The sequence below is a fragment of the Pan paniscus genome, chromosome 15 (genome assembly GCF_029289425.2).
Source record: "Pan paniscus chromosome 15, NHGRI_mPanPan1-v2.0_pri, whole genome shotgun sequence".
Classification (NCBI taxonomy): domain Eukaryota; kingdom Metazoa; phylum Chordata; class Mammalia; order Primates; family Hominidae; genus Pan; species Pan paniscus.
Window position 1 is genome coordinate 98,825,469 of NC_073264.2, and position 19,311 is coordinate 98,844,779.

The 19,311-nt window shown below is 45.2% G+C and overlaps 1 long non-coding RNA gene across 1 annotated transcript in view; it reads right to left on the minus strand.

The window, feature by feature from the left end:
- Positions 1-19,311, minus strand: part of LOC130540806 (uncharacterized) — a 54,259-nt gene that overhangs the window by 24,817 nt on the left and 10,131 nt on the right. The window contains exon 2 of the long non-coding RNA XR_008954809.1: positions 16,131-16,244. This is a non-coding gene — a long non-coding RNA (uncharacterized LOC130540806). The remainder of the gene's footprint in view (positions 1-16,130; positions 16,245-19,311) is intronic.

Consider the following 19,311-nt stretch of genomic DNA (forward strand, 5'->3'; position numbering starts at 1 on the left):
AGACATGGACCCCCAAAGACAGAATTCAGGGCCAAGGGCATCCTCAAGGCTTTGATGTACAATGACTGCACTGAGTTTTCCTTCCTGAGGGCGGTCTTAGTTTCTCAGCATATAACCTCTGTCATTGTCATCAAGTCCTGAGTTAACGAGTTCATGCTCCCTGGCCTGATCCATCCTACCTTATCTATAGACAGGATTTTGGGGTCCAGGTCAGGCTAGACCAGGAGAATAGCCTTGCTAACAGTAGGGGAAGAAGGTTTCTGCACAACCTTGGAAGGCACTGGAAGGGAAGGGGTTTACTGGGCTAAGTTCTTAGGAGGGCAAAGACGAGGAGTGACAGGCCTTCAGGGTACCACCCAGTGAGAGTGCCAGGACTCAGTGATGAGGGCTTGTGGACTTCAGAAGCTTCTAGAAGTTTGTCTTTTCAAAGAAAGAACACTAGTTCAGGATCTAGACTGCATGAGTTCAAATCAGGCAATTTCATTTCCCAGATGTGGGACCATGAACAAGGTTGTTTACTTGGGTCTGAGTTTTTGCAAACACAGAGCCAAAAAAAACAGTAGTTACACTCATGGAGCCGTACCAAGGACAAATATGCTAATGACGCAGGCACATAGCTTAGAACAGTGCTTGCTCCCCTGCAAGTGTGCAGGGAAATTTGGGTAGGATCCAGTGCAGAGGATGACGGGGCAAGAGGTCATGGTATTTGCCCTTCTCCTTTGTCACCTGGTGGCCTGAAAGATTTCCTCATGTTCAGCAGTGAAATCCTTCAAGCTGAAAGGCCTTCCCTTGGGATGGAAAACGGATCAAAGAGAAACTGTTGTTACAAAGGCCTGAGTTGTCCTGAGATCAGAGAAAGGCCCTTGAGGAAGCATATCTAACAGGAGAAGGACACAGGCTTACTGTTGAAAGCAAAGAAGAGAAGGGAGGTTGTGGAGCGAGCAAGCCCTAGATTGAGGCTTGGTCCTGATGGTTGCTATTTACAAACTGCATGATGTTGTTATCATGAACTGATATAATATTATTTAACATTCTCTTCCCAATTGGGAAGGTGAGATGTGACTCACTAAAAACTCCAGAGTGGCTGTAGTTTGCGTTAATAAAAAAATGAGGTCAAAGCCAAGACAGGTGAATCCCTGAGCAGTGCTGGTTAAACAGCTCTGAGGTTTATCTTTGCTTCAGGGCTATGCCCTTGAACAGGAGTAGAAGCAAAATATGAGAAGACCTCAGAGGAGCCTGTCTACAATCAGAGAGGATGCATCAGGCCATGTCCTGTGAGATGGAAGGGAAGGGAGGATGGAGGGCAAAGCCTCCTAAACAGCCTCTTTCTGGAAGATTCGCCTTATGGTAAGCAGCCAAGAGTGGCAGAACTGAGCACACGGGGAGGATTAAAGGGCAAGGAAGGCAAGATTTTCCCATAATCTGGATTTTGTATCAAGATCAAAGAGGCTGTCTACCAGGTGATGAACACCCTTTCAACAGAGAGATGCAAGGTGCTTCCTGATTTACATAGGAGACGATTGAGGTGGATATTGGGTTGCTAATGGGATCAAGATTCTCAGATTGCCTCCCTGAGAGAAGTTTCCTGCTTCTGTATATCTCAGGGGCTAAGGAATTGCCATGAAAATGTTATTCCCTTAACAGCCAGCAAAGGGAGCTTCTTATTCTAAAGGCAGTCAGATGTGTTCTTCCCTTCTAAAGAAACACTTGAATGTTGGAGTCAGAGATGCAGGGAGATGGTGGTAAAGGAAAGAGGGGCTCACTGCTCTGGCACCAAACGGGTTCAGCAATACTTGTCATGTATCCGGGACCTCCCTGGAGGAGGAGAAATGACTTCTGCAGCCTCCACTGGAACTGGGCCGAGGCTGTGTGAGGAAGTGAGCATGAAACCTGTGATCTGTCACTCGCACAGCCAGTTCATTTTTTTATCAAGACAAGGCATTGTGGAAGCTTTCTGAAGAGTGGATTTGTGGCTGAGTGCAGTGGCTCACATCTGTAATCCCAGCATTTTGTGTGGCAGAGGCAGGTGGATCCTTTGAGCACAGGAGTCTGAGACCAGCCTGGGCAACATGGAGAAACCCAGTCTCTTAGAAAAAAATACACAAAATAGCTAGGTGTGGTGGCACGTGCCTGTAGTCCCAGCTACTGAGGAGGCGGAGGTGTGAGGATGGCTTGAGCCTGGGAGGCAGAGGTTTGCAATGAGCCTAGATCACACCACTTCACTCCAACCTGGGCAATAGAACCAGACTCTATCTAAAAGAAAAAGTCTTGGGCCAGGCGCGGTGGCTCATGCCTGTAATCCCTGCACTTTGGGAGGCCGAGATGGGCAGATCAGGAGGTCAGGAGATCGAGACCATCCTGGCTAATACAGTGAAACACCGTCTCTACTAAATATACAAAAAATTAGCTGGGCGTGGTGGCCGTCGCCTGTAGTCCCAGCTACTTGGGAGGCTGAGGCAGGAAAATGGCATGAACCTGGGAGGCGGAGCTTGCAGTGAGCCGAGATCGTGCCACTGCACTCCAGCCTGGGTGATAGAGCGAGACTCCGTTTCAAAAAAAAAAAAAAGGAAAGAAAAGAAAAGAAAAAAAAGACTTGCTTGGAAAACTTGCCTCAGATATGGGAAGATGGAGTGAGTTGTAGGGAGGCTAAACAGGTGGGAAGAGGTGAAAGGTCAGGCAGGATACAGACTGACATGTGACTTGCAGTTGGGGGTAGTTTGACCATCTTACAAAATCAGTCTTCTATTTCAGTTTCTTTGCTCAGTCATTTATTAGCTTAGAATGGGAGAAATTAGCCTATGGGCATATTGATTTCTTTGTCTGTAAAATGGGGATATCAACACTTGGCCCAGTTGATAATCCTGAGAATTAAAGGAGAAAAGGGATAGGAAAAAGTCTAACAGAACCTGGAACCTGATGAGTCTTCACCGAGTGCTATTTTCTGGAACTACAGTTAGCCTGGGCTCCCTAAGATCTGTGGCATGCACTTTTCTCTGCATCTCCTTCATCAGATGATTCCCATGAGAACTAAAGCTCAGAGAGGGTAAGTGATTTGTTCAAAGGCACACAGTTGAAAAGAAGCTGCTTTAAGTGAAAGCTGCTGGCCTGGAGGCCTGTCCACCTGAACTTTGTATTCTCTGCTCCACTGGCCCCAAGCTCTCTTTAAAGAGCTCTCCTGATAAAGAGATCAAGACTCAAAGGCAGCAGCCCATTTTGTACTTAGAAGGATGGCCTAGGACTCTTCCTGAAGCTCCTAACCATTTACCTTGGGAAACAGGGGTGAGAATGAGTGAAGCTGCTGATTTACTGTTGGGCACAGGTGCTGATGTCAATGAGGAACACCATGCAATGCTGAGATTCAGGAATCCTGGATTCCAGATAAATTAATCTATTGCAGCATTTTCCAAAATTTGTTCTATTAAACTTGTTCTTTAAATGAAAAGTAACTTGCATTTAAGTGGGCAATACCACTGACTTGCTCCTCTCCGATATTCTCATACCCATTTACAAAATAGAGGCTCTGAGAAGTTCTCAAAGAACCTGGGTTTCATCTGAGCTTTTCCAAAGATCTTGGAATATGGAACCGCGTTTGTCACTTGACACCTTCTAACAAGTCACAGAACCTACTGTGGCAAATGCTGCTTTATTTGAACACTCATTTCACGGTATTTCGGCCTCTGTTGAATCTGCTTGATGCCAGGCACTGAGTTGGGCTCCAAAGATATTCACATACATTCTGTTTCAGAAGAGTTTCAGGTCTAATGGAAGAGACCAACATATAAGCAATTTTTAAAAATGCAGTGTGATAATGTTTTGAAGTCATCCAGCAGAGGACATTTGACTCATATGGGGCAGGGTTTCATAGAGGAGGCTTTGGGTAAGCTGAGTCCTAAAAGATGAGTGGGAGATAGCCAGGTGATGGAAGGGACTTGGGAAGAACCTTCTTGAGTTGATTTCTGTGTATTACTCTTGGTAAAGTGCTTGAGATCATTTGATCTATAAGTTTCCTTAGTTCTGACATGTGGGGCAAAGGTACGTTTTCCTGGAATCTTCATGAAGCATTTATGCTTTTTGTCTGAATTTGATCTATGATTCTAAAATAAACTGAGGGCTTTTCTCTCTTTAGTACATCTGCAAGAGTGTCCGTCAGTGCCCGGGCCACAGAAGGGAAGCTGCTTTGGTGTGGTTGATATTCCACTGAGGGGTGGGGAAACATTCCTCACCATCCCCTGCTGGCCTCCCACCCACCACCACATCTGGAATGGCCCATTGGGCTTACCTTAGAAGGACACGAGCCACATCTTGTAGCAGAAAATGCCCTCGACTAAAGCCTAAAGTCTTTGTTTAATGTCTTGACTCTACTCCTTGAAATCTTGGACAATTAATAAATACTTGGAAAATGGGCTTCATGATCACTGTTTTACAAAGTCTCTGGATGAAATCCTGTGGCACCCAGCCAGATGAGCACAGGTACTCAAGTTATCTCAAGTGTTTTAGATCTCTGTCCACTTCCCACTCCGGCTTCTGCCTCCTGGAAATTTAGTGGTCTTTGGAATAAAATGGGGATGCATTGATCTATCTTCAAGAATGCAGTGAAGGTCAGATGACATGCTGTATGTGAGAGCACTTTATAAAAAGAGGGGATAATTTGAGATGTGATTCCATCTTTCCCATGACCCAGGAAGAATTTGAGGGCCTTACCCACAAGATATGATATATGGTTCTAAGCCCTGGGAAGACCTAGAAGATGTTTGGCTTGGCGAAGTGTGCAAAAGGGACTTGCACCTACTAAGTCAGAAAGATGTAACAAGGTCACTGCCTAAATGTTCCTAAGGACAAAGCCCACTGTCTAAACCTCAGCCCTCTTCAAACCCAGTGCCTATGTGTGGGGTAAATAAAGAAGGAACCTGAGCCCAGATGAAACGTGCAGCTGAACCAGGTACTTGGAACCACATAATTATGACCTGGGATGGAAGTGGATGTAGACGTTTTACTTAGAGGCTGTTATGTACAAGTGTCTTTGTCAGCAGTCCCTGCATAGGGATTGAAGATTGATTGAGGAGGGTTTTGGGTTTTGCTACTTAGCATGCTATCGAAGTGAGAGGAACATACATGTGAAAGACAGCAGCAGCTGGAGGTAAAAGAGTGTCACTTAAGGCCAAAAATCAGACCAATGACCACAGAAGAGCAAAATGGAACAACATAGAAGAATATTTATCTGGCTGTGGTTTCTTCATGAGGTTACAAAGTTTTCAAGAGCATGAAATGGGTCTGACTCAGAAAGCCTGGGACAGAGGACGAGAGTTGCAGGATTGGTATGAGCACATTCAAGGAATGATTGGATTGACAGATAGATGAATGGATGAATTTGTGTATGTGCTCATAAACAGGCCTCCTTCCTCTCATTGTCACCATCATCACAGTCCTACCAGCTCTTCCCTCTCCTCGAGCTGCTCCTTTCTGAGGTCTGCAATTGGATGGCCCCCTCTCATCATTTGGCTTCAGCTCAGATGTTTAGTTGCCCTCGGGAAGCTGCCTCCTACATCTGTGACCTCATCACTTGCGACTGTCTACCACCACACCTTGGCTTATGTTCCACAGCACTCACCCCTCTTAAGGAATTCACGTAAGTGGTATGTGCTTGATATTTACTGTCTGTTTCCCCATCCCTCAATGGTATATTAACCACACCAAAGCAACAAGTATGGTGATCCTGTTGACTTCTGTTTGTCCAGAAATGAGGACAGTGCCTAACACATGGCAGGTACTCAAGAACTATTGATAGGATTTATAAACTACTGATAGAATTTAGAATCACAGGTCAAGTTCAGACCCAAAGCAACTTTATCAACCTCACATAGTTACTACTTGCAGAGAAGAGAGATCATCCTGGCCTTGGTTCTTTATAAACTTTATTGCAAATTCTTGTGTTGCTTCTGTAAGATAGATGACATTAGCCGCAGCTTATGGATTAGCAACCTCAAAACATACACACAGGCACACACACACACACGCACACATATTTGTTTTTATGCTAGGCAAAACTCCTGCGGATCTCAGAAAGTCCCCGGAAATGTCACAGCCAAGGTCCTAACTTTCTGGGCTATAGGCCCAGCTGGTCAAGAATCCAGGGCACAGGGGACAAGCAGGACCAATGTTTAAGAACATCCCCCTTCCAGGGCCAGCTCCAGCTTCCCAGGGCCAGGACAGTGCACCGCACGATATGGCTCACTCCCAGCGGACAGCGGTCCTAACCAGAGTCAGATGTTTCAGCTACAGGAGAGAGGCCAGTCTCTATACGTTTGGGAAAACTTGAAAGAATTCTGGAAGAGCCATAAATCTTGAACTGGAGCCTTTTATCAACCTCTAATTTATCATGGTCTCTGAATTACTTTGACTGGAAAAGTCGTAATCCATATGTATTGGAAATTTGGTTGACACAGGCCTGCTTTTCATGACAAGAGCGGTTCTTGACACATGTGATTTAACTTAAAGAGATTCCACGTGGTGGCGACTTGTCTCTACATCCCTCACCCCTGTGCTGGTCATGCTCATTCATTCAGCAGACATTCTCAGACCATCTCCACATTGCCATGTCTTACATTTGCTTATAGAGAGACAGGGAGAGAAGACAGCTCTACTCCCAAGACACTTGACATGGAATGAAAAAAATAGAGAAGCAGACAATTACATTTTAGTGTGATAAATGCCAGAGAAGCCAAGCATGGCGTCTTGTGAGGCCACCAAGTAAGGGCATATGACTAAACCTAGGGCCTCAGAGAAGGCTGCCTGGAAAAGGCAATGCCTCCTCTGAGACTTAAAAGCCTGCAGAAAGCAAGGACTGTATAAAGGCCTGAAGATGATAACATGAAATGGTGGGGAACTAAAATTAGCTAGGTGTGGCTTAAACTAGAGCAGATGACATTGTAGGCATGTTGCTAGGGCCTGGCATATAGGAGGATCTCTTCTCTGAGCTCCAGACACATCCCATGGGCATGCCTCGCATCTGCATTTGGTAGGCTGATGGACCATCTCCAACCTAACATGGCCAAAACAAAACTCTTGATTCCCTCCCGTGACCATACTTCTTCTCCCAAGCCTGTCTCATGTCAGTTCTTCCCCATCTTGGCCCATGGCTCCACCGTGTGCCTGTTTGATCAGGCCCCAAATCTGGAAGTTAAACTTGTCTCTTCTCTTCCCGTAAACTCCCTCATCTGGTCCATCAGTGAGTCCTGCTGGTTTTACCTTCAAAGCACACCCCAATCTGTTTATGTGTCACCACCCTACTCTACCACCCTATCCCAGGCTTCTATCTGCTCTTGTCGACTTCCTGTAGGTATTTCCTTTATAGGACTCTGGATTCCTTACCAGCAGGAATGGTGACACAGTCATCATAGTGTCCCCAGCACTGATCAGAACTGCTTGGATACATGACTACTTGTGCACCTTTGAGACTATTTGAAAGTCATAAAACATTTCAATTTACCTTCAGTCCTTTCTCATATGTGTTTGGTAAAGGCAGAGTAAAGAGCATAAATGGCAAATCCTCCCAATTTGGGAATATCCCTGTGTACCAGCTCCTAAACCCTGTGCTAAGGACAAGAGTGTTCAGGGACACAAGAAGTGACCTTATGGAGCTTAGAGCCTAGTGGGCAAGGCAGAGGAACAGCCAGTCATAACAGAATGGGAAAGGACTCTAATGAAGGTCATGGTGGGTACTGGCAGGCTTGGCTCAGGGGTACCTACTGTGGCTTTGATAAGGTGAATCAGCTGCAACAGAGAAGGTTCTTGGGGCAGGAGATGCGGTGGCAGTGTGAGTTTGGGGGAAGACTCTGCATTGATCATTTTACATCTCTTTAGTGAGGATGACCACACAGCCATTTGCTTTTTGTGTCAGTGCGATCATTAGTAACCTGTCCTCCTCCTCACTTTTATTATCTAAACTGTCCCTGTATGAACAATACATTTAATGGCCACCCTATTTGTAGGAGAATATTGTCACTGCCAAGGCACCCACCAGTATGACAGAAGGAGCTTTTTCCTAATGCACTGTGGACTAAAGTGGAACCTTTCAGTTAGAACAAATTCCTGAAGTCATTCTAAGGCCACTTCCACTGTCCTGTGCACCAGCACTCACTGAACTGGGGAGTATGCATGCATGCTGACACCCTAGTGTGTGTGAAGCATCCACAAAACACTTCCAGGTGCAACAGCCCACAGACAGGAGAGCTCTTTACCTTGAAGATGAAGAAACAGGACTTAAGTCAATTTTTTCACAAGGCCACATACTCAGTCCATGCTAGAACCAGCATTATCTGGATTCCAGAGTTTATTCACTTTTCTTACACTCTTTCGATGCTCACTTTGGCCCTTTCTGAGAAAGCTAGAAACCAGGACCAAGTGGGTTCGTTCATATGATGCTGGTTTATTTCTTTAGTCTTTCTTACCATTTTTGCTTTGGTTGTTGTTAACACTCTTCCTCCTCCATAAGTGCCACTAAAGGAAATTTGAAGCCTATGGACATCAGCCTGATTCTGGTTACTAACTACCGCCTGACTCATGGTAAAACCTACACCTACCTTTCCAGTTTTGAGAAAAGTAGTGTATTTCGGCCCTATTTGCTTATTTCAGTTCAGGAGATGTGATGGTTAATACGGAGTGGCAACTTAATTGGATTGAAGGATGCAAACTATTCTTCTTAGGTGTGTCTGTGAGGATGTTACCAAAAGAGATTAACATTTGAGTCAGTGGACTGGGAAAGGCAGACCCACCCACCATCTGGGTGGGCACCATCTAATCAGCTGCCAGCATGGCTAGGATGAAGCATGCAGAAGAAAGTAGAGTGAGCAGACTCGTTGAGTTTTCTGGCCTTCATGTTTCTCCCATGCTGGATGCTTCCTGCCCTTGAACATTGGACTCCAAATTCTTCAGCTTTTGGACTCTTGGACTGACACCAGTGATTTACCATGGGCTCTCAGGCCTTTGCACACAGACTGAAGGCTGCACTGTCGGCTTCCTTACTTTTGAGGTTTTGGAACTTGGGCTGGCTTCCTTCCTCCTCAGCTTGCAGACGGTCTATTGTAGAATTTCACCTTGTGATCGTGTGAGTTAATACTCCCTAATATACTCTCTTTCATATATATTATACATCTATCTTATTAGGTCTTTCCCTCTAGAGAACCCTGACTAATACAGGAGAGAGAAAATTTAGGTTTCGTTCTGCATTGCTGACTCCCCATTCAAGCCAGCAAGAAAGCTAGTCTTAAAGGAATTTGTACAAGGTATGTAAGTTCCCTTTAGTTGCTGACCTTAAAGCTGTCTCTTCATCCTGCTTCTACGGTTTCAGAATCTGTTAAACGCCACTGTGTCGTGCATCCACCAGTACAAAACATGCACCTGCTAAGCCGATGTGTAGCAAGCACCCCATGCTTTATTGCATGTCCACTAAGCATCAGGTACTTAGCCAATAATATTGCATGACAGGCCATGAGATTCCATTTTATGTATAAGGACAATGAAGCTTATACATTGAGGACATTTAGAGGATGCAGTGACTTGTTTTAGAAGGTCATAGTAAGGTCATAATTGGGTGTGGAACTTAGACATACACCACGAGTTGCCTAATTCCAATCCTGTGTCCTTTGTTTCACATCAGGCTATTTCCATCTCTCCATGAAAGAAAAGAACTCTGCATAATGAATCAGAAAAAAACCTTGGTTTCAAAGTATTTGAACCCAAGGGACAGACAGACAGATTTGAACCCAAAAGGGACAGATAGAATGGCCTTCCTGGCAGAGGTGGCAAAACAGACCAAGGTATAGGGGTAGAGCTCTCTTGGTCTATTTTGGAGGTGAGCACATTACCTGTTTAGCTAGAGTGTTGCATGTATGCACGGTGTTAGGATGTCTCTGCATGTGTGTAGGTATGCTTGTCCAAGTACATGTGTGTACATGTTTGTATGGCATGAGTAAGTTTTAGAAAATTAAGTTGCAACCTAGTCCTGGAAAAATTATGCACCAGTTAAGCAGCACGTGTTTTTCTGTATTTTTAATAAAGAGCAATGATGATTTTTTTACCTGGAAATGTGATTAGGATGTGAAACTACCAGTAAGGTGACTGCTTTCTCAATTGAATCCACAATCCAGCCTTAAGTTTGGGACTTATTTAATTTGTTCTTGTATAAGCAATTCTAAGCAGTCAATAGCATTCACGTATTCATTCAACAAGCATTTAGTGAATACCTACTTGATGCGGGATACTGTTACATTTCAGTGTTAACAGTTGCAATCTGATAGGGAAGATATATATGTGAATAGAGCATTGCAAAGCAGTGTTTTGGAGTTGATAGAGACAAACATGGGCTATTATGGGAACCTAAAGAGCTTCCCAGCAAATCTGGAGGTTCATTGAAAACTTCTTTGAAGAGTTGTTACATAGGCTGAATCTCGCAGGATGACTAGGATTTAGCCCAGGAATGCAGGGAATATGCCAGAGAGAGGAAACTGAAGAGAGAAGGCACTGGGGAGAAGCAGAGGTTGGGGTGATGGCAGAAGTATTTACTAGTCACTGAAAAGTCAGATGCTTCCCTTTGTAGGTAGGCAGGGCCATGGGACTATTTCTAGCCAATAGGTTGCAAGTAGAAGTGTTGTGTTTCACTTCCAGGCTCCAGCATTTACAAGCTGATGTGAAAATCTCAACCCTCTACCCCCTGCTACTCCACTCATGGAGGCCACATATGGAGATCACAGCAGCCTGGATCACTGAGTTACTGCATGGAGGACATTTTCCTTGGAGAGTCTCCCAATGTGCATAAGAGTTGGGTTAAGCCATTGAGATGCTGAGGTTTACGTTATGACTGGAGCCTAGTATAGTCTATTCTAACTAGTACAGCAGGTATTGGGATTCTAATGAGTTTGACATTGCCAAAGATAAAAAGTAAGGCAGAGGAAGAAGTACCTGAAAGTGCCTTACCTAAATTCCAGCTTCTTGAACTCATTACTTCCCAACTGATGCTAAAATTCCCTCTTCATCCTCCCCATTGAGAAGAAATGATGTTTGAAGCATCTGATGAAGCAATTTCAGCAAAACTGAAAAAGTGCACCACTTATTTCCAGTTTCTTTTTCTCCCGCATCTTAGCCTACAAATCTTAGTCAGACCCATAGTTGGGCCTGAGCCTTAGCCAGACAAACTTTCCTTCCAGGGCACAGGGAATTTTCTTTGTTCACTGCGGAATCATAGGAGCCTAAAACTATGCATCGCATGAACAAGGTACTCAATAAATATTTATTGATTAAGCATCCCAAGGAAAAGATGAACATAGGTGTCCCTGGAGAGAGAGGAGGGTCGCACTGCAAGGTCTGAAGACTCATGTTGATGTCCCAGATGCCTGACTTCAAGTCAGCGCCCCCGTCTCTCTGAGCCTCAGTGTTCATGTCCAGCAAATGAGAATAACATGCCTACCTCCCAAGTTTAAAACTTGACTATCTTATGAAGATGAAAGCTTTCCCAACCCTGCCAATACCTTAATCTTGGACTTCTAGCCTCCAGAAACGTGAGAAAATAAATTTCTGTTGTTTAAGCTGCCCAGTGTATAGTATTTTGTTATGGAAGCCCTAACAAACTAATCTACCCATCAACATAAACTAACACAAACTGTGCAGTCATTCAGCCATTCAACAAACATATACTGACCACCTTCCAAATATACCTATGACCTTGGTAGGCTAGGCTCTGGGCAGAAAAGATAAATTATGTAAGATTTCTTTTTCCTAAAGGAAAATTATTGTCCATGTTTGTGCATGGTCCTCTCCTGATAAAACTGATGTAAGATGATATGAGATGATATATTATGACAATTGCATTCACTCATTCAATAAGTGTGTATCCATGCTTCTTAAAGGATAGGCATTAGAGATATGAGAGAGTGATGCAGTGACTCTGATCCCCAGGCTGCTGACAGTCCCAAAGAGGTAATAATTAGAGCCAGGGCCCTGGACTCAGACTTTGTAGGTTCAAATCCCAGCTCTGCCACCCGTTACCTCTGTGCGTATGGAGAGAGTCTTTGGACTATTTCTGTCCTGTTGTAGAACTGTTCCTATAGGAAGCTCAAGCTGGTGGGTGTTGTGTTCTTATTTGCAGAGTAATGATGGGCTGTAACTTAGCACACAAAGGCAGCGCCAGAGGCAATGTTTTTAGAATTAATTTTGAATGTTCATACAAAAGACATTTGCAGACACGAGGCCATTCTAGTTAAGGGATGAGGAAAATGGTCCTGTGAGAAGAATCAGTCCTCAGAAGGCCAGCGGCCCACCTATCCAACCTCTTTGGGTTTCAGTTTTCTAGACTGAAAAACTGAAATTATAGTATTTTCCTTGTTCTGAAATATGTTATCATCAGAATTTGGGCATAAACTATCATTATTCTTGCACTTTACACATGAGAAAACTGAGGCAACAGTATCAGTGAATAGGCCCAGGTCACTTAGCTGCTAAATGTCAGAGCACCTGTGCTGTGTGCTTTTTTTTTTTTTTCTTTTTTTGAGACAAGTTCTCATTGCCATCCAGGCAGGAGTGTAGTGGTGCAAACATGGCTCACTACAGCCTTTACTTCCAGGGTTCAAGTGATCCTCTTGCCTCAGCCTCGCCAGTAGCTGGGACAACAGGTATGTTGTCACCATGTTCAGCTAATTTTTTTTTCTTTTTAGTTCTATGTCTTATAGAGATGGAGTCTTGCTATGAGTTGTCCAGGCTTGTCTCATGGGCTCAAGTGATCCTCCAACCTTGGCCTTTCAAAGTGCTGGGGTTACAGGAGTAAGCCACAGTGCCTGGCCTGTGCTGTGTTTTGATTCCAGAATCAAATCCACACTCTTGACTGCTAATCGGCTGGGAGAAATGACCTGCAGTTCCTTAAGTGGTAAAAGGAAGGAACTGGACATGCAGGATCTTGGTGGAGGTCAGGGAAAAGGATGGGGATTGCCCTCAGTGATGGGAGAGGGTTTATTAATGCACAGGGGATGAGCTCTGAGGACCCTCTAGAACACTGATTCTGTCAGCCCTCCCATTTCTGCAGACACGTGGCCCGACCCTCCTCCACTTCTCTTGCCAAGCAGGATGTGCACTCGATGCAGAGGGATCGGCTCTGCGCATGTGCTGTGTGCTGCAGGGAGAGGAGAGAGAAGTCTCTAGAATCTGTCAGCATCCCTCCAGGAAAGCCTGGTGTCACACTCACCATTCCTGATTTCTTTTGTTAGTCTCAGAATTGTGACTTAGAACAATTATATTCATTTCACAATTAACATTCTTTTTTGGACACTAGCTGAGAAGGAATGGAACCTGGACTCTCCACTTTTGAGGCAGGGCTGACAGCTGAGCGTGGACGTGGATGCTGGGGAAAACACAGCTATGACAGCCTTCCCCACGGTTTAAGGTAACACCTTCCCACCTTCCATTCAGTTTTGCTTGTGTGCTTGTTTGCTTTTGGTTAGAGAACAAAACATTGAAACATTGGCGAATGTATTTTTTTTATATTCTCATTAAAATAACCCCTGACTCCCGGCTCATTAAAGTCGTCATGTTGGCAAAGATTCCCTCAGGACCTGAAATGTTGATTCCGACTTCGTTGCATATGGAGGTAAATTAGTGTGATCTGTATAACTTATTGAGGAATTTGCAATTTTAGATTCAAACGAATCCCATCTGTTCGGCCTGGCCTGTTCTTCTGCCCCAGGGCTTGAGACAACACCCTCTTTCATCCACTCTGTCGGTTATGGGATTTGATGCTGTGTCTTGTCCTTGATGTTCCTTTAGAAACTGAAGATGTCCTGGCCAGGCGCGGTGGTTCACGCCTGTAATCCCAGCACTTTGGGAGGCCGAGTCGGGCAGATCAAGAGGTCAGGAGATTGAGACCATCCTGGCTAACACAGTGAAACGGCGTCTTTACTAAAAATACAAAAATAATGAGCCAGGCGTGGTGGCGGGCGCCTGTAGTCTCAGCTACTAGGGAGTCTGAGAAAGGAGAATGGCATGAACCCGGGAGGAGGAGCTTGCAGTGAGCGGAGATCGGGCCACTGCACTCCAGCCTGGGTGACAGAGCGAGACTTCCTCTAAAAAAAAAAGGAAACTAAAGATGTCCTTAAGACTCCACTCAAACTTGGCCCTCTTCTGTACTGAATTGAATAGTGTTTCCTCAAATGTTTATGTCCAACCAGAACTGCAGAATGTGAGTTGATTTGGAAATAGAATCTTTGAGGTGTAAACAAATGAAGATAAGACTTATTGGATTAGCATAGGTAGGCTCTAATCCACTGGCTGGTGTTCTCATAAGGAGAGGGACATTTGGACACAGAGACATGCTTGTTCAGAGGGCAGGTGATATAAAGACAGATGCAGGGAATGCTGTGTGAAGATGGGAGATGAGTCCACAAGGTGGAAATGCTACAGCCAGAAAACCAGCAGCTACTAGCAGAGAGGGGTGGGGCAGATCCCTCAGCCTCCAATAGTACCAATCCTGTGGACACCTTGATTTCAGACTTCTCTCCCCAACTGCCAGACAATGAATTCTGATTGTTTTCAGGCACCCAGTTTGTAGCTGTTGGTTACAGCAATCCTAGGAAATGAATGCGCCTTCTTACCACCTAATAGTGATGGCCTTTGGTCTCTGAGTGGCATTCTTACTACTTTCCAGGTTCACCTCTTCCTAGGAGGTCAGCACTGCTCAATGACTTGCTTCTAAACTCCTGAAGACACTGAGGCAACATTCCCTCCCTCTTAGCCAAAGCCTGGACAACTCATCTCACTCTGTCTTTCTTTGTGTGTCTCTCTCTGAATATGTTTACCCAGCCTCCTGTTACTTGAAACCCATTTCAGCCAACATCCAAAAGCCCTTATGATGTGTCAAGCACAGGACCAGGCACGGTGGAAGTAAATCTGGTGTCTGGAAACGTTTATCATAGTGCAGGCCCCTTCTGACACCACAGAGGAAACACGACGACCCTTCCTTTCCATACCTGACACGGCAGTCTAAAATCAAAGGTCTAATGATCATGCATTAGACATTGATGTGGTTTCACCATTCTGTTTTAATCATGAGTGTATTTGCAAGATGCCATAAAGAACCTCTAAGATGGTGATGATGGTCAGAGGTGGAATAGGGAAATATAGCACTCTGTTATCTTGTAGTCTTGAGGTAACTCCCTTTTCCTAAGGTCTGTTAGCAGTCAGGGCTTCCAGATCAGATGTAATGATGGGGCAGGTTCCAAATAGTGTACATTCCCCCCAGTTGAGATATAGGAGGGGTCTTTCTTTTAGGACTTTAGGGCACACAAAGAGAGCGCTTGTGCCCTTCAGGGTTTGAGAGGGTATCCTTCTCAAACAGCTATCAGAACAGGAGCTGGGAAGGCTGTGAGAGAGGCAGGACAGAGAGGGGCTGAGGATAGATAGCCACCAGAAGCAGGCTGGTGTTTGGAGGCAGAGCCAGCTGGAGATCAGGAAGAGTCTTCTACCAGATGGGCAGCTGTGTGTCTGGAAGTGGTGACAGATGGCACAGACCAGTGACAAGAAGATAGCCATGACTCAAGGGGTTGGGTCTTGAGTAGGACTTGGTTGGCAGGAAGACCTTGAGGATGGGAGATCTGTGGGTAGTCCATGAACAGGACCCAGGCAAATGGACGGGCATTCAGGAGAGGAGAGCTGCTTCTGGGTGGGTGGCCTCCAGTTAGATGATAGAATGTGGGGCAGGAAGGAGATGGGCAATAAGTAAAAAGACTCTCAGGTGACATGGCTCTCCCTCTGGCAGCCCCAGGCCCTGCCTAGATGCCAAGACCCAAGAGACCACCCCCTGCTTACAATGGGAACCTGCTACAGTAAAAGAAGTTCAAGGGCTACCATACAGGGCTTGAGGGAAGTTATAAGATTGCAGTGCAGGATTTGGGAAAAGGGCGACAACTTGGGAAGATGCAAAAGGAAGCCTTCAGAAGCACATGAGGCAGCCATCATCAAGGTTAGCCTTGGGCTTGATCTCCAGAGACTCTGCCCAGAATTTTAAATCATTCTAGATCAGCAGCAGGATCTAATGGGGGCAGACGAAAGTCAAATGGGCAGAGTTTAGGGCACAGCAGAGCAGAGGCACTCACCCAGTTAAGCCAGTCCAGCTTCTGAGATATCTTATTAAGAGTCCATCTCTGAGGGAAAGCAGGAAGAAGAAGAAGAAGGAGAAGGTGGCTGCCCCACCACTGTCTCAGTGGCTTCTGAAAGACATTGTAAAGAGTCATGATTGACCCATTGTAAAAGGCAACCATATGGTGCATTAACCCATATGGTGTAATGAAACAAACAAACAAACAAAAAACCCAGACATAAATAACAGAGAAAATAAGTTGCATTAACTCCTTTGCATTTTGAAAGTGATAAGACTATTAAATGTATACATTTCTATAAGCCTCTGAGAGTTAAAGATCAGCCCCAAAGGGGAGGCCATGGCAGGATATTAAAAGTTTAATGAGGCGCAGTTTCAGAAGTGTTAACATTTGACAACCAGAAACAGCAGTAGCCCCAAACTTTTAATCTGAAACAGACAATAAATGATGGAAAAAGGTTGCTTGCTTAGAGCAAGGCTCTGACTGCAGGGATGTCCGAGAAAAGGAGAAATTAGATCTGGATGCTAGGCTGGGATATGAGCTAACAAAATGCTTGGCTTAGGCTTCTTAGCCTTAATAATGTAGTTTTGTGGCCAGATGGAAATAATAAATAGAAACAATGAGCTCAGTGCTGGGCCATGGTGGGTACTGATGGTAGCTGCATAGACTGGGCATCAGAGTGAGTGTTATCACATTTTTGCTAGCATTAAGTAGTTTCTGAAACCAGGAAGTCTCAGAGGGGCTGTGTTCTGTACTGTGCAAAGTGATTCTTGCTATCGCATTCATTAAACTTTCTGTAATAATTTGATTTCACCAAACTCAACATTTGGTGGAACAGCTCACGGTAAAATAAGCCTGACTCAGATCGTTCTAATGAAATCACCCCTATATTAAAGAGATTTCAGTATCATTTCTGGAATGCATCCAGGGGGCTGATTTCTAAGGAAGAAGGAAAAAGGGTTTTGATGTGTCAGAAATTCAAATGAAGGAGTGGATGGCAAGATGTCCGAAAAGGAACAGCTTTGGTCTGTAGCTGTCAGCAAGATCAATGCGGAAGGCAGGTGATTTCTGCATTTCCAACTGAGGTATCCAGCTCATTGGGACTGGCCAGACAGTGGGTGCAGCCCACAGAGGGTGAGCCAAAGGTGGGTGGGGTGTCACCTCACCAGGGAAGCACGAGGGGTAGGGGAACTCCCTCCCCTAGCCAAGGGATGCCATGAGGGACTGTGCCATGAGGATCAGTGCACTCCAGCCCAGATACTATGCTTTTCCCATGGTCTTCGCAACCCGCAGACCAGGAGATTCCCTCAGGTGCCTACATCACCAGGGCCTGGGTTTCAAGCACAAAACAGGGCGGCCATTTAAGCAGACACCGAGCTAGCTGCAGGAGTTTATTTTTTCATAATCTAGTGGTCCCTGGAACATCAGCGAGACAGAACCATTCAATCCCTTGGAAAGGGGTCTGAAGCCATGGGACCAAGCAGTCTTGCTCCATGGATCCCACCCCCACAGAGCCCAGCAAGCTACGATACACTGGCTTGAAATTCTCTCTGCCAGCACAGCTGTCTGAAGTCGACCTGGGATGTTCGAGCTTGGTGGGGTTGAGGGGTGGAGGGGGATCCACCATTACTGAGGCTTGAGTAGGCGTTTTCCCCTCACAGTGTAAAAAAAGCCACAGTGAAGTTTGAAATGGGCAGAGCCCACTGTATCTCCGCAAAGCTGCTGAGGCCAGACTTCCTCTCTAGATTCCTCTTCTCTGGGCAGAGCATCTCCGAAAGAAAGGCAACAGCCCCAGTCAGGAGCTTATAGATAAAACTCCCATCTCCCTGGGGCAGAGCACCTTGGGGAAGGGGAGGCTGTGGGCACAGGTTCAGCAGACTTAAACATTCCTGCCTGCCGGCTCTGAAGACAGCAGAGGATCTCACAGCACAGTGCTCGAGCTCTGCTAAGGGACAGACTGCCTCCTCAAGTGGGTCCCTGACCCCCATGCCTCCTGACTGGGAGACACCTCCCAGCAGGGGTCAACAGACACCTCATACAGGAGAGCTCTGGCTGGCATCTTGTGAAGGCCCCTCTAGGACGAAGCTTCCAGAGAAAGGAACAGGCAGCAATCTTAGCTGTTCTGCAGCCTCCGCTGATGATACCTAGGCAAACAGGTTTCTAGCAAACTCCAGCAGATGTGCAGCAGAGGGGCCTGACTGTTAGAAGGAAAACTAACAAACAGAAAGGAATAGCATCAACATCAACAAAAAGGACATCCACTCAAGATGAGAAAAAAAAAAGTGCCAAAAGGCTGAAAATTCCAAAATCCAGAATGCCTCTTCTTCTCCAATGGATCACAACTCCTTGCCAGCAAGGGAACAAAAATGGACAGAGAATGAGTTTGACGAATTGACAGAAGTAGGCTTCATAAGGTGGGTAATAGCAAACTCCTCTAAGCTAAAGGAGCATGTTCTAACCCAATGCAAGGAAGCTAAGATCCTTGAAAAAAGGTTAGACGAATTGATAACTAGAATAACCAGTTTAGAGAACATAAATGACCTGATGGAGCTGAAAAACACAGCATGAGAACTTCGTGAAGCATACACAGGTACCAATAGCCAAATGAATCAAGTGGAAGAAAGGACATCAGAGACTGAAGATCAACTTAATGAAATAAAGCATGAAGACAAGATTACAGAAAGAAGAATGAAAAGGAATGAACAAAGCCTCCAAGAAATATGGGACTGTGTGATAAGACCAAATCTACCTACAATTGGTGTACCTGAAAGTGACGGAGAGAACGGAACCAAGTTGGAAAACACTCTTCAGGATATTATCTAGAACTTTCCCAGCCTAGCAAGACAGTTCAACATTCAAATTCAGGAAATACAGAGAACACCACAAAGACACTCCTCAAGAAGAGCAACCCCAATACACATAATCATCAGATTCACCAAGGTTGAAATGAAGGAAAAAATGTTAAGGGCAGCCAGAAAGAAAGGTCTGGTTACCCACAAAGGGAAGCCCATCAGACTAACAGCAGATCTCTCTGCAGAAACCCTATAAGCCAGAAGAGAGTGGGGGGCCAATATTCAACATTCTTAAAGAAAAGAATTTTCAACCCAGAATTTCATATCCAGCCAAACTAAGCTTCATAAGTGAAGGAGAAATAAAATCATTTACAGACAAGCAAAAT